At 36.0% G+C, this 15,145-nt stretch overlaps 1 long non-coding RNA gene across 1 annotated transcript; it reads left to right on the forward strand.

Annotated features, from left to right (window-relative positions):
* Window positions 1-805: 805 nt before the first annotated feature.
* On the forward strand, window positions 806-14,772 carry LOC114459384 (uncharacterized). Its single transcript, XR_003673332.1, has 3 exons — window positions 806-897; window positions 2,823-2,913; window positions 14,717-14,772. It is a non-coding gene; the product is annotated as an uncharacterized LOC114459384 (long non-coding RNA).
* The last annotated feature ends 373 nt before the right edge of the window (window positions 14,773-15,145 follow it).

The raw sequence follows: 15,145 nt of genomic DNA on the forward strand, positions 1-15,145 counted from the left end.
AACTGTTTATATATTATGTATCTGATTAATTCACATTTGTCAGTAATAATAATTAAATAATTGATAGTTAATTTTAATAATAAAATGTTTTTAAAGTGTGTACAAAATGCACATAATTTGTTTTGAAAATGTTGATATTGTTCTTTACACTTATGTTATAAAGGTCCCTGTGTGACAGACATGTGGCTTTAACTGACTGACCTTATTTTAAGGATTTTCCTCTGAAAAACAGGAACTAACAGGTACATTATTTTATAATAATAATAGAGGAAACCCCAATTACGTCACAGAGTAAACATTATTATATATGTATATATATTAAGTATTGACATTCTGGTTGAATATTATGCAACAAAGCATCATCTCAAGGCAAGGGCAAAATATCCAGATATATATCATATATCGTGGTATAGCTTGAAAATATTGAGATATTAAAAAAATGGCCATATCGCCCAGCCCTAGGCAGAACCTATTACTGTATGTTTCACTGTCTACTCTGCGCACACAGGGGCATACGCACACACACAGAGAGAATATTTGCTACATAAAATAGAAGCAACACAAAATCAAACAGCTTTAACACATTAACAATACAAACACAAAAGTAAATGATAGTTTATTTTCATGTAATACAGTTACAGGATCCTGGAAACTGATAAAGATGCACAGCACACATGAACAGAGGCACACTTTCCTGTGTAAGACTGGCAGTTTACAGCCATTCTTTGCAGCCTAGATAGAGCGGAAACAGGAAGCACCAAACCACAGGCTGCAAATGTCCGTCGCTCTAACACTCTAACGTCACTCTGCTGTGTTCACACTGTGAGCTGGTGACAGACACACAGACGCAGCTTCTTCTCTACAGCAGCAGCTGAAAAGGCTCTGAGCTGATGTGAGGTGAGGAATCAGTGAGTGTCTGATGAGCAGCTTCACTCTGATCACACACTGACTCAACCATGTGGATCCACTGCTGTCAAACATCTGCTGCTATTACAATTACAATTCATTATTCATTATAGTTACAACGGAATTAGAATCAGAATTATAACTGAAATACAATATGTTGCTGTCGTAATCATAATTGATTGTAATTGAGTTCAGAAAATTTGACTTTGTAATTGTCATGATTTTTATTTATTTTTAACTATCAATTACAAATTAATGAAACGTGAACCTGTGGAACCATTTTACAGTTCTATGGCTTACACACATGTAGTTAACAATGATTAAAATATGTTTCATATCAGGTTTTCACTTCACTTGAGGATCATTTTACCATTAAATAAATAAAATCTATGCTATACTCACTGTAAACATGAATAAGTTACCACAACTAAAAAACATTCAGGCAATTCATTGCCAGATTTTTTTTATTTTTTTTAAAGTTGATTAACTTAAAAATATTCTTTTTTTCCAGAACTTAAAAGGTTGGATGATCGGCTACTTGTACTTTTTGATAACATTTATATTAAAGTGTTATATGAAGTAAGTTTTTTTTTAATAATTACCATTTAAAACAACAGAAATAACTTTATCATTCTTAGCATGTAATTACTTAGATATATTAAATTTTCTATAACTTTGAGTGTAAACTACTTAATCTATTTAATGACTTTGAACGTTCAGGTTTACAGTGCTGACAGAAAAAAGGCTCAGACGTCCACACCATAAATATTAATACCAGGTTTATAATTGTGATGAACTGAATTTGAACTTCAGTCATTGAGGAACATAATTGTAATTAACATTAAGGGGAAAAACAACAATTGTAATTTTAATTGTAATTGGAAAAAATGCTGGTGACCGTAATGGTAATTAAGTTGTAATTGAAGACGTAATTGTAACTGTTCTTTCTACATTGTTCTTTGAAAGAGGAGCTTGGTTTGTAAACATACAGTATGTTTGAACTTTTTCAGTGATACAGGTTTTCATTTCTTCACTGTAATGGTTCTATAGATGAACACCTTTGACTGATATACAGTGTGTTTATGTGTTGGGTCATACAGGCTGTTTTTAACATGTATATTACCCTCACATTGTCTTTATTTTCTCTTATTTGAAATCACTTTTGGAAACCCTTTTGTCAATGATTGTGATTTGTTTTGTTCACAATGTGAATAGTTTTGTGGTTGAATAAATCCTAGAATTTCAGTGCCTTCAGTTTGATTACTGTTTTTATTGCTCTTTTATGACCTTTGAATATTAAGTCCATATTTGTTTTATATGTGTTCTCCACATGTTCACACAGTCAGTAATAAATGGGAGAATGAAGGAACAGAACAAGGTGTATAGTGATGACTGATTTAAAAAAAAAAAAATACTTTTTGTAATATTGTGATTGACGTTGCTATTTTGGCTGCAATGTACTGTATATGTGACTTCCAAGAAATTATATTTTATTCATTCTCTCTATTTTTATGTTATTTATTATTCATTTCTTCACATACTTTGGCCAATCGGTAATGGAGAAAATGAATACAGGTGTTCATTTTCCGTCTTTTGTTTTCTGTACCGAAGCAAAAGAGCTTGAATTTGAAAAACAAGGCATTTTCCGTTTTTTCTTTTTGGTTTTGGAAACAAATATCAAATGAGTGTGTTTTTCGTTTTTCATGTTTTTGTTACATAATAAAAAAAAAACAAATGAACTCATGATACACAGATTTTCCTCAAATGTCATTGTGCTTCTGTGCACTCACCTCTCCACATTAAACAAGCAAAACCTCTCCACATTAAACAAGCAAAACGCTTATTTAAATAGGGGCGGTCTCCACCACTTCTGCACGTGCACTAATCATTAGACATTTTTTGGGTTTTTTTTTCAGACATTAAGTGTAAGCTGGCTAACACGTCACACGCTGTCAGTGAGACACTTCTGAGGAAGGAGAGAGACATCACAGAAACTGTCAAACAAAGGTAAAGAGCAACATCTACTCTTACACTTACACACAAATGGATTCTTTGCTTCTTTAGCAGCTGCTGCTCACCTGCATGTAGACATGATGTAACTGTGACTCCAGAGTCTTGATTTTACTTTTCAGCAAATCTTCTCTGCAGTGAGACTGTGGAGGTTAGAAAGGAAAAGAATGGTTGTTGTAATGTAGCAGACTGTTGGAAAATGTTTTATTTTATTTATCTATTTATTTTATTTATTTATTGGAGGATAAGCCCCTTGAGATGGAACATCTCGTTTTTGAGGGGGTCCTCAACTTACATAAGATGACAGATACAGCAGAGTAGACAATACAAGAATTCAGTATTTCAGAAATAATAAATACAACAAAGTATAGATAGACACACACACATACACACCCACACACACACAGTATACATTTGACAGTTGTTCAAAACAGTAAATATTTTATACAAAAAATAAATAAGTAATAATAGTGATATCATTAATAGTAGCTATCTAATGATAGTAAGAACTTTCATTAGATTAAATAAATAAAAAGGTTTAGGTTACATAGCCTATGATCAAAAACACTGACAGATATTCTGGAAATGGAGGACAAGAGCATTTTTAAACAGAGACACAGAGGTTAGAGAGCAGATCGATAATGGGAGAATGTTCCAGTCAAATGGAGCTTTATATTTGAATGAAAATTTACCGACTTCTTTTTTGACTCTAGGGACTACAAGATATGGTTGATCAGCATGACGCAAACTGTATGACGATCTGAAAGGAATTACATATTGTTTTAAATAATCAGGAAAACTTAAATTAATACATTTAAATATAAATAATAGCCAGTGAAGCTGTCGTCTAGATGCCAGAGAGAGCCATGACATATGTTCATACATTTGGCAGTGGTGAGTTCTGAAGGGACAGCGGAGGATAAATCTACACAGACTATTGTAAGTGACATTAAGTGGTTGGAGAATCGTGGCAGTGGTGTTTTGATAAATAATATCACTGTAATCAATAATGGGAAGAATCAATTGTAAAATTATCCTTTTTCTAACTGAGTAACTAAAAGAATTAAGTGATTGATAAAGCAATTTTAAGCGATAAGAAATTTTGTTTGTAATAGTTTGTATATGAGTTTTAAATGACAGTGAGGAGTCTAGCCATAGACCAAGATATTTAAACTGATCAACAACTGGGACTGGTGACAAATCAGAAAAAGTGAGTTTAATCTCATTGGCTGAAACTGGGCGAACCCGCTTCTGGAACAACATAAAATTTGATTTAGAGTTATTGAGTAATAGTTTATTAGATTGTAGCCAGGATTGAACTACATTAAAGTCATGCTGAATAGAGTGATTTATATCAGAGATATTGGATTTTGCAGAATAAATCACAGTGTCATCAGCATAAAGTTGGATGTTACAGTCATTGCATGCAAGAGAGAGATCATTAATAAATATTGAAAATAAAAGTGGGTCAAGAGAAGAACCCTGCGGAACACCTTTCTCAATAAATAAAAATTCAGAGTAGCTGCCAATGTAAAACACACACTGCTGCTGATGATGAAGGTAAGAATTGAACCAGAGGAGTGAAGACCTATCCAGGCCTATAGAATGAAGCTTGTCTAAAAGCAAATAGTGATCGACCATATCAAACGCTTTGGTGAGATCTATAAATAAAGCACCAGTAAGCAGATTATTGTCAAAGCCAGAGAAAATATCATTGGTAAATTTTAATAAAGCAGATGTAGTAGAGAAGTGTTTTCTAAAGCCAGATTGAAATGGAGATGAGAGGTTATTGGTTGAGAGGTGTTCAGATAGTTGATTAAAGACTATTTTCTCATAGACTTTAACAATACTGTTAATCATAGAGATTGGTCTGTAGTTATTTACAATACTAGTGTCACCCCCTTTGTACACGGGGATGACCTTTGCACATTTCCAGGCAGAGGGAACTTCACATGTACTAAATGATAGTTAAACAGATCGGCTAAAGGAAAACATGAGAGGCAAGCTTGATAAACTTGGTCTCAATGCCGTCTGGACCAGCACTGCTATGAGAAAGTTCATTTATGATCTGCTCTACTACAGCTGGGCTTACCCTACTGAATGAGAAACTGCTGCAAGATGGAGCATTAGAGGAAGAAAGTGAAGCATGGGGAGGAGAATGGACCTGTGGAAGTTGTGACAAATGTTGGCTAAAGGCAGAAGCAATCGCACCAGAGTCATTAGTAATTACATCATTAATAAGCATATTATGTGTTGCAGAGTTAGATTTACCTGATAATTTGTTTATTTGCTTCCAAAACTGTTTAGGTTGTTTAAAGTTATTTGTAAGACTGTTTTTGCAATAATTTGATCTAGCATTTCTAGTTTGCGTGGTACATATATTTCGCAGGTGTCGATATACGTCCCAGTCAGCAGAAAGCTTAGTGTGATTAAAAGTTGACCAGTCCTTATCCCGTTGTCTAAACAGACTGAGGAGTTCTCCATTCACCCAGGGAAGATGGCTTCCTTTAACTGTGATTTCTGTAAATGGATCATGAAGATTAATAACATTTAGAAGTTCAGAGGAGAAATAGTCCCAGGCTTCATTTATTGAAGGTATTGAAAAAAGTCTGTCCCAGTTAATATTTAAAATATCGTTAATAAAGTTTTCACTGTTTAACCATTTTGTTCTACGAACTTTAATAATTTTTGGGGGAGACATGGAGGTTTAATTTTCCATATACAATACACAATACAGTGATCCCTAAAACAGTCAGATAACACACCAGAGGAAGCTGAACTCTCTCCCCTCTGTCACCTCAGTCTTATCCACCAGCTGAATCCCTCCCCCCCACCAAAATAGCAAAAAGACTGAAAATGCTGTTATTTATTACTGTTTTACTGACTGCTCTTTGCACTACTACTGTATATACAGAATTTTTTTTTTACTATATAGGAACTCATGCTGCTACTCCCACCTACACACTGTATTTATATATTAGTATTAGTTTTAGTATTTAGTATTTAGTATTTATATATTAGTATTAGTTTTAGTATTTGGTATTAGTAAAGGTTTTATCTGTTGTAAAAATTGTATGTCTACCTTTAGTATAGGAATGTCTTTTCTGTTGTGCCTGAGCACTTTATCTGTTCACCGTGGGAAGTGAGAAACGTCTTCTCGATTTCCTTGTATGTTTGTGCATGCAAAGGAATTGACAATAAAGCTGACTTTGACTTTGACTTTGACTTTTTAAAAAGCGCTCAGGGTGAGTTACTAAGATCAGATCAAGAAGAGATTGTGATGTGGGACTAATTCTTGTAGGGTCATTAATCAACTGGGAAACGTTTGAGCTATTAATAATGTTTGACTCAGATGCAGAGGAAGGAGCCAACCAGTTTATGTTAAAGTCACCCAGTAATATCATCTCATTATTACGGCCTAAGGATGAAACTGTAGACAATATATTTTTCACGGAATCAGAAGGGGAGTTAGGAGGTCTGTAAATATTACCAATGATTAATTGTTTATTTTCATGTAAAATAACTTTTACAAACAGACCTTCAAAGTGCACTGGTTTTTCTTTTGGGTGAATAAGCAGAGATTGAAGATTAGATGCTATAAAGGTGGCTACGCTAGAGCCTCGGTCTGCTCTGTACAAAGTATAATTCTCCAGATGAGCATCATTGTCAGAGATGCTAGAAGAAAGCCATGTTTCAGATATTGTAATAATGCTAGGTTTATTGTAAGTTATCCAGCCTCTCAATTGGTCGATTTTAGGAAGTAAGCTTCTAATGTTCACATGAATCATTTTAAGACCATTAACAATACTTAATAAAAAAGAAAATATAGAAAAAAAATATAAAGCGATTTACAACAAATAAGAGTGAGAACAACCAGTCAAGAGCACTTATAGTCATACATACACTTCCACACCACCACACAATCACACATACATACATAATACAAGAAACAGCAAACAGAAACAAAAACAAAACATAAATCTCAGTCTGCAATATTAAATTAGGGAAAATCTTCTTAAACTAGATAGCATACCAAAATGTATATCAATCAATGACATGGGATTAGTTAGAGAAAAAATAAATAAACCCTAATTAATGTAACAGAAACAGAAACTACACAACCATTAATATTATTGTCTTTATAACAGTCGAATCTGCTGCTCCAAACAGTCAAATAGACGGGATATGCATCACGTGATTGAATCACGACAGCCACCATTTACGGCAAACAGAGAACAGCGTGACAACAGTCAACAGTCAGCCGCAGCAGCTCAGAAACTTAAATATAAGTGACACGCAAGAAAGAAGGTTTACAGACCAGAGTCGTGTGGATCATTTGGATACGTTGCGGATGTACACCTCCACCTCATCAGGAGAACGGAGCAGTTGAAATTTGCATTGATTCTAAGAGTAGAGGGATAGACCCAGTTGTACTTTATCTCCAGGTCACGGAGCTTCTCTGTATGAGACAGAACTAAGGCTGGGCCATATATCAAGTTTTTAATAAATATTGATATATTTATTCAGGAGATATAGCATAGGACTATATCGTAATATCGATATAATTAACATAACATTAAAAAAAAATTTTTCCGTAAAGCCACCAGTATGTTTTATTCTCCTCCTACCATCTGTCCCTCTTAACCCCGCCCCCCCTCTCTTGCTCTGTCCCTCTGATTGCAGCCAAAACAAACTACGCTGAAAGATTCAATGACTCGTGCTGTGCTTTAAAAGTGGGGCGAGATTACCAAAGCATTAGCCTACCATATTACTAAGGACATGGTCCTGTCTATGACAGGCATAATGCTTAGTAAAACTGTGTGTGTGTGTGTGTGTGGTGTGTGTGTGTGTGTGTGTGTGTGTGTGTGTGTGTGGTGTGTGTGTGTGTGTGTGTGTGTGTGTGCGTGTGTGTGTGTGTGTGTGTGCGTGTGTGTGTGTGTGTGAGCTGTGGTGATCCAGAGGTCTCCGTGGGTCAATAATGTTGTAAACAGAACTCAAAACAACACGTTACGTCACACTGCATGTTTATTGTAAGCAGGGGAAGATCAAACACTGCTTATATTGTTTCAGACGGGATGGTAACAGAAAAGTAACATAAAGCTCCATCCATGCGCTCAGTACAAATCAGGAAGTAGGCAAGTCTGACTCAACTCTGACCTTACGTTACCATGGTTACCATGGCTCCTTTATAAGGACAATCCTCAGAAGGCTATCATTACAGCGCGTGTGTGTGTGTGTGTGCATGTGTGTGTGTGCGTGTGCGCGTTAGTAATGGCAACTGTTTATATATTATGTATCTGATAAATTCACAATTGTCAGTGATAATAGATGAATAATTCATTAATTATAATAATGAAAAAATGTACAGCACTTTGGTCAGCTGAAGTTGCTTTTAAAATGTGCACAAATGCACATAATTTATTTTATAAATGTTGATATTATTCTCTACACTTATGTTAATAAAGGTCGCTGTGTGACATTAGACATGTGGCTTTAACTGACTGACCTTATTTTAAGGATTTGACTCTGAAAAATTTAACTAACAGGTATGTTATGCTATAATAGTTAGAGGAAACCCCAATTATATCACAGAAAAAACATTATTATATATATTAAGTATTGACATTCTGGTTCATTTTTATGCATCAAAGCATCATCTTAAGACAAGGGCAAAATATCGATATATATATCGTATATCGTGGTATAGCTTAAAAATATCGGGATATATATATAAAAAAAAGAACTTATTACTGCATATTTCACTGTCTACTCTGCGCGCGCGCACACACACACACACACACACACATTTGCTACATAAAATAGAAGCAACATAAAATCAAACAGCTTTAACACATTAACATTACAAACACAAAAGTAAATAATAATTTATTTTCATGTACTACAGTTACAGGATCCTAGAAACTGATAAAGATACACAGCACACATGAACAGAGGCACACTTTCCTGTGTAAGACTGACAGTTTATTACAGCCTAGATAGAGCAGAAACAGGAAGCACCAAACCACAGGCTGCAAATGTCCCTGAGACAACACCAGGCAAACACAACCCAGTACAAGTGATCAACACAACATCCAGCAATGCATCAAAGAACAGTGAATAATGTCCTCTAGAATATCTCAAATATCATAAAATAATGGCGTCTTACTGTCCAAACTACGTCTAAGGAGCCGTAGAGGCCTGAAATGTTGTCCTGCAGGGTTGTCAGCTTCTTCTTCTTCTCTCCCCTCTCTACACAGGGCTTCCTGATTCACACAATAAACAAACATTTACATAAATATTTAATTGATGTATGAGGTGCCAATATTAAAGTTGTGCATGCTAAATGAAACAGCAACTTTTTGCGACATTTAGCAAAAAAAAAAAAATATTTTAACCAGATTTACAGCAATATTTGTGAGAATTGTTTTCTTGTAAAAAGATAATGTCAATCTAAATCAAAATATTAAACATTGAATTAAAATCCAAATGTTAAGTCTAGATATTACATTTAAATATACTTTTATTTTGGTGCTTTTGGTGAATTTGCATTTGAGCTATTCATTTAGTTTCACCCATGACATTTAGGGTAAACATTTAGATTTAACATGTATTATGTAGATTCAACATTTAGCTTTAGATGTACATTTAGATTTAAGATTAAAATATTAGATTGATATATATATTTAACATTTAGATTTAACATTGACATTACATTTTTAAAAGAAAAAAACTCTATCACAAATTTAAAAAAAATATTGTTGTAAATCTGGTCAAAAATAAGTTTTTAAATATGATTTGTTGCTAAATGTAGCAAAAGTTGCTGTTTATTTTAACATGCACAACTTTACAATCAGCACCACATAGAGATGTTGTCCTATGAAGGCATGGAGTGGTTCTAAAATGTGATGTCATCTCAGAGCAGTGTGTGAGCAAACTGGTGACCAGCATGAGCTGGAGGAATCAGACTGTGTCAGAGATGTTTATAGAGAGAGTTGTAACAATAGAAGTTTAAAATGTTTGACCATCATGTGATTCATGGAGATTAATTATTTCACAGGAAGTTATTGGTGGGAAATTAGAATCAAATGATTCCTAGTGACATATCTGTGATTTTTGGTAATTTGTCATCAATAACGGCATTGATTTACAATATTTATACAGTACACCGTCATATGTATGTGTATATACAATATATGTTTATTTAGTTGCATGAATAATTTTTTATCCTAACGTTAATTTGTTTTAAATATTAGTGTAAACAACTAGTTTATCTGCTTTTTGACGTAGTTCAGGCCAACATTAATTTATTTTAAAATGTGTTGATATGTATTGCATACAGAATGTATTGCTTTGAATTTTCTTTAATGTTCTTAAACTTTTGTTAAAATCAATCACATCCCAATGTTTATTGACATACTAATAACCATACAACTTTTATACATACAACCAACTTCTATTTAGAAGCTCCTCCCACTACATGAATGCATATTTCCAACGGGCACTGGACTAATTTATTTAATTGTAATAACAAAACATGCATTGCGGTCTTTAAAATATTTGACTTCTCGTAGTGTTGACCTTTGATAGCATGTGCAGACAATGAGAAAAAAAAAGTTAAATAAAAAAAATGTATAAAATACTTCAACATTAAAGCTGAACTAAGGAACTTGAGCTCAGAGCTCCCCCTAAAGATCCTTTTTGGTTATGTCACTGTTGTAAAAACACCCCCGCCCACTACCCCACCCCACAGCTACATGCGCACCTTTGCTCTCCCAAGACAGTAGCAACCGATCACTGAAAAATCCTAATACAACAGTGACACTAAGGGTGCTTTCACACATATAGTCCCATGTGACCATGTGAACAGTATGAGGAAGAGAGACAAGTAAAATAAATGAATGATGTGGGAGTAATACGAAAGTGTGGAAATTTGTGTGTGTTTGTTTGTGTGCTGACAAAGTGGCTCTGAAAATGGATGGATTGATGGATATGTGTGTGTGTGCTGCCTGATGGAGCATTGGGTTGTGTTTGTGTGCGTGTGTGTGTGTGTGTGTGTGTGTTTTATTCTTCTTTAATCATGACATTTGTCATTGTTTACATTGTGTTTAAGTTGTAATATAATTGTAATTTGTTAATTTCTCTAATGGTGTTTGCTTTATAGCTTCTACTGTAGTTTATTTATATTTTAGGTTTTTTATTACATTTGTGTCAGAGTTGTTTTGGTAATTAACCATGATTTTTTAGTATTATCCTTATTCTTATTATAGTTTTTATTAATATTCTTCCCTCTTGTTTTAACTACTCCTGCATGATCAACACATTTCAACAAGTTTGCTGTCAAACTGTTCAAATAATTTAATTTATGCTATATTTTAAATAATAATCTTTTTACACTTTAAGCTTTTTTAAACTTTTCCAACCTATTTCTCCTCCTGTGTCCTGTCTGTTGGAGGCAGGTTCTCCTGCTTTAGCATCATCGGTACAGGTGCTGCTACGAGCTACACTAACTGCTGCTATGAGCTACGCTAACTGCTGTTCCATGAAAACAACCATAGAAACAACCTTTAGCTCAGGCTTAGCTTCACTTATTGGCTTAAAAAACTCTTTAAAAGTCCCACATTATGAAAAACAGTCTAATTCTGATTTCTAGATCTTTAAATTGGTCCTCCCTGGTCTTTCCAACTCCCAGGATGAGGAAAATAAGTGATTCCTGAATGGTCTTTGCAGTCCACCCACTGGTAAAAACGGCGCTCCTACAGGCTGTTCAGATTCAGCTCCTGTGGTGACGTCACCAAAGGAGTCATTTTCAACACTACAAGAAGTGTAATTATTATGAGACAGCGATGCATGTTTTGTTATTGCAATGAAATAAATTGATTTACTTTATTGCTTAATTGTGACCATCACCAGCCCTCCCTAAGGAAGGGTTAGAAACCTTTTATTAGTGTGAGAATATAAAAAGGGAGAGCAGTGTTACACCTAGGTAGAGGGGGATGGGGGGGGGGGAGGAAGGGAGCAGGGAGGAGAACCTCAAAGCAGGAAATAGAAAGGGTTGATTATTTTAAAAAATGATTATTTTTACCTGAGAGTGAGATGTGAAGTTGTTGTAGAACATATTGTGCTTATTATGTTGTGTAATCAAGCCAATCTGGTGACAAGTGTGAAGCTTAGCTATAATGGTGGTGGCTGTGGACAGGGGGAATGAGTGAGTGGTAATACCTGAATCAGATATTTGGGATTGTTTCTAAAGTTAAGCGAAGTATGAGTTTTATCCCACATCCCAAGGCGTGCCAGTGCATCGTATACCAGTATATGTGCAAAAACCGCTACCGCAAACCCAGGAACTGCTCTGAGCCTGCAGATGCAGCCAGGCCAGCAGAAAGAGTGGGGGCCAGGGAGCCCCAGGCCACCCCCTCATGGCCGAGCATTCCCCCAGACGCCCCCGAAATCCCACGCCGAGAAGCAGCCATTGCCCCCCACACACACATCTGAGAAAGCTCCAAGGAGCCCGAGCACCCAGCGCATCCCGCCACCGACCCCAACCCCCAACCCCAAGGCCCCCCCATGACATCCAACCCACCACCTCCACGCCTGCACCCAATCCCCCGAGGGGATGACCCAGAGAGCCCCCCGCCCGAGACCCCAGCAGAGGAGCCAAGGCCCACACCCAGCAGACGCCCAGAGCCGCGCCAAACGGGCAGCCGCCAGTGGGCCCAGAGCCAGCAGGTCATTGCTAATGCGAGGCTAATACTAATGCTAAGTTAATGCTAAAGCTAATGATAAGTTAATGTTCGGTTAGTGCTAATGATTGACTAATGCTATTGCCAGGTTATTGCTAATGCTAAGCTAATGTTAGGTTAGTGCTAATGCTAGGCTATTGCTAATGCGAGGTTATTGCTAACGTTAGGCTAATATTAATGCTAAGTTAATACTAAAGCTAATGCTAAGTTAATGCTAACGTTAGGCTAATATTAATGCTAAGTTAATACTAAAGCTAATGCTAAGTTAATGCTAAAGCTAATGCTAAGTTAATGCAATGCCAGCACCTGCATCCTCACTTGCATTTTCTTCAGGAAAAGCTAATATTCTAGTTTTCATTGTGTAGTAATGAATGTGTTGTTTCTGTTCCCTGGGATCCTCAGCATTATCTCCTCTTCTTCATGGTTAGCCTTAGCACTGATCATTTTATACTGTGTTCATTTTATTCCCTTTTTGTATGAATGCAGTTTTTAATGTTTTTAAAAGCTTTAGTAATAAAGTCACTTATGAAATAGGACCATGTTAACACACAGGCCGTTGTCCTCCATCTTTGTCCACATACTGGTGCCACACTGTAAACTGGTGACGGACCATGTCATTGTGATACACAAAGGAAAAGACAAGCACTGTATAGCACAAAGACACAGAAAAAAACTACTCAAATGTAAACATATAATGGACATTCCCGTAAGAGAAAACTCTACATCACATGTGTCAAACTCAAGGCCTGGGGGACAAATCTGGCACTTCAGAGCATCCGATACCGATATCTGGTGTTTCCTATTGGCCGATACTGGGCCGATATATTAATTAATTATGTTTTGTTTTTTTTCTTTTAATAAGCAAATATAAATGTGCTGAGTTACTTGTTCATTTAATAACTCCACACCAGTACAATAATCTCTAAAAAATAGTTTCTCTAGCTTGGTCAAGTAACATGTAAAACATAACAAATTTAACTGGTTCAGTCAGTGCGATTAACAATGTAAAAGTAAATAAAAATTAAATAATGAAGGAAATGAAATTGAGAGAAAAAACAGCTTCACTTGCTTGGTTGGTAGACATTAAAAATAACAGAAATCTTCTCTTTAAAATGGTTTAGTGAAAAACAGCTTCTCGAGCTTAGTAAATAAAGAATATACAATCTGACTTCCAATACCACTGGTTCAGTCAGTGTAATCAAAAATGTAAACTTAAATAAAAATTTAATAATAAAGGATCTGAAATTGAGAAGAAAAAAACAAAAACAATAGCTTAACTTGCTTGGTGGAAAAACATTAACAATAAACATAAATCAGCTCTTCAAAATGGTTTAGTGCAATTTAAAATGTAAAATTAAATTGAAAAGCGTAGCTGGTGTGTGACCGTAAGTTTGTAACATTTAGCATTAGCATCAGAGTGTGTAGCATTTAGCGTTAGCATCACAGTGTGTAGCATTTAGCGCTAACATCACAGTGTGTAGCATTTAGCCTAAGCATCACAGTGTGTAACATTTAGCGTTAGCATCACAGTGTGTAGCATTTAGCACTAACATCACAGTGTGTAGCATTTAGCCTAAGCATCACAGTGTGTAACATTTAGCGTTAGCATCACAGTGTGTAGCATTTAGCGCTAACGTCACCGTGTGTAGCATTTAGCGTAAGCATCACAGTGTTTAGCATTTAGCGTAAGCATCACAGTGTGTAGCATTTAGCGTTAGCATCACAGTGTGTAGCATTTAACGTTAGCATCACATTGTGTAGCATTTAGCGTTAGCATCACATTGTGTAGCATTTAGCATTAGCATCACAGTGTGGAGCATTTAGCGTTAGCATCACAGTGTGCAGCATTTAGCGTTAGCATCACAGTGTGTAGCATTTAGCGTTAGCCTCACAGTGTGTAGCACTAACTCTCATCCAGTCAGTGTGCTGATAAACTTCAGAGCTCCAGATATCTGTTGTGAAACTCAGAGCTTTGACATCTTTTATCTTCTCTAATGTGTGTTTACACTCTTTACCATGATACTCAGGTAGCGCTGTCTGTCTCACACTCATATCTTCAGCTCATCATCTCATGACGTGGAGATGGATCAGGACACGGTGAAGGAACAACATGAGGTCCAGACTGAAGATCAGAGGTGAGACCACGTCAGAACTCAGCACTCACACCTCTGTACATCAGTGTTACACTGTGTGTGTGTGTGTGTGTGTGTGTGTGTGTGTGTGTGTGTGTGTGTGTGTGTGTGTTCAAGGACCAGGAAGCAGCTCACACCTGGACCTGGACCCAGCTGTGTGTCCTTTAGAAGTGACCAGTCCATGGACAGACCCATTGGATTCAAAGGAGGTCCATCTACTGACCCACAGTGAGTCCACATAAAGAAGGTTGCTGGTTGTCTTCCTGATGGTCCAGGGGCCTCATTTATTGATCCGTTCATAGAACTGGTTCTAAATACGTTCAGACCAATGAAATGAAGAATGTGCACCAGTACAAA

The sequence above is a fragment of the Gouania willdenowi genome, unplaced genomic scaffold (assembly GCF_900634775.1).
Source record: "Gouania willdenowi unplaced genomic scaffold, fGouWil2.1 scaffold_309_arrow_ctg1, whole genome shotgun sequence".
Taxonomy (NCBI): domain Eukaryota; kingdom Metazoa; phylum Chordata; class Actinopteri; order Blenniiformes; family Gobiesocidae; genus Gouania; species Gouania willdenowi.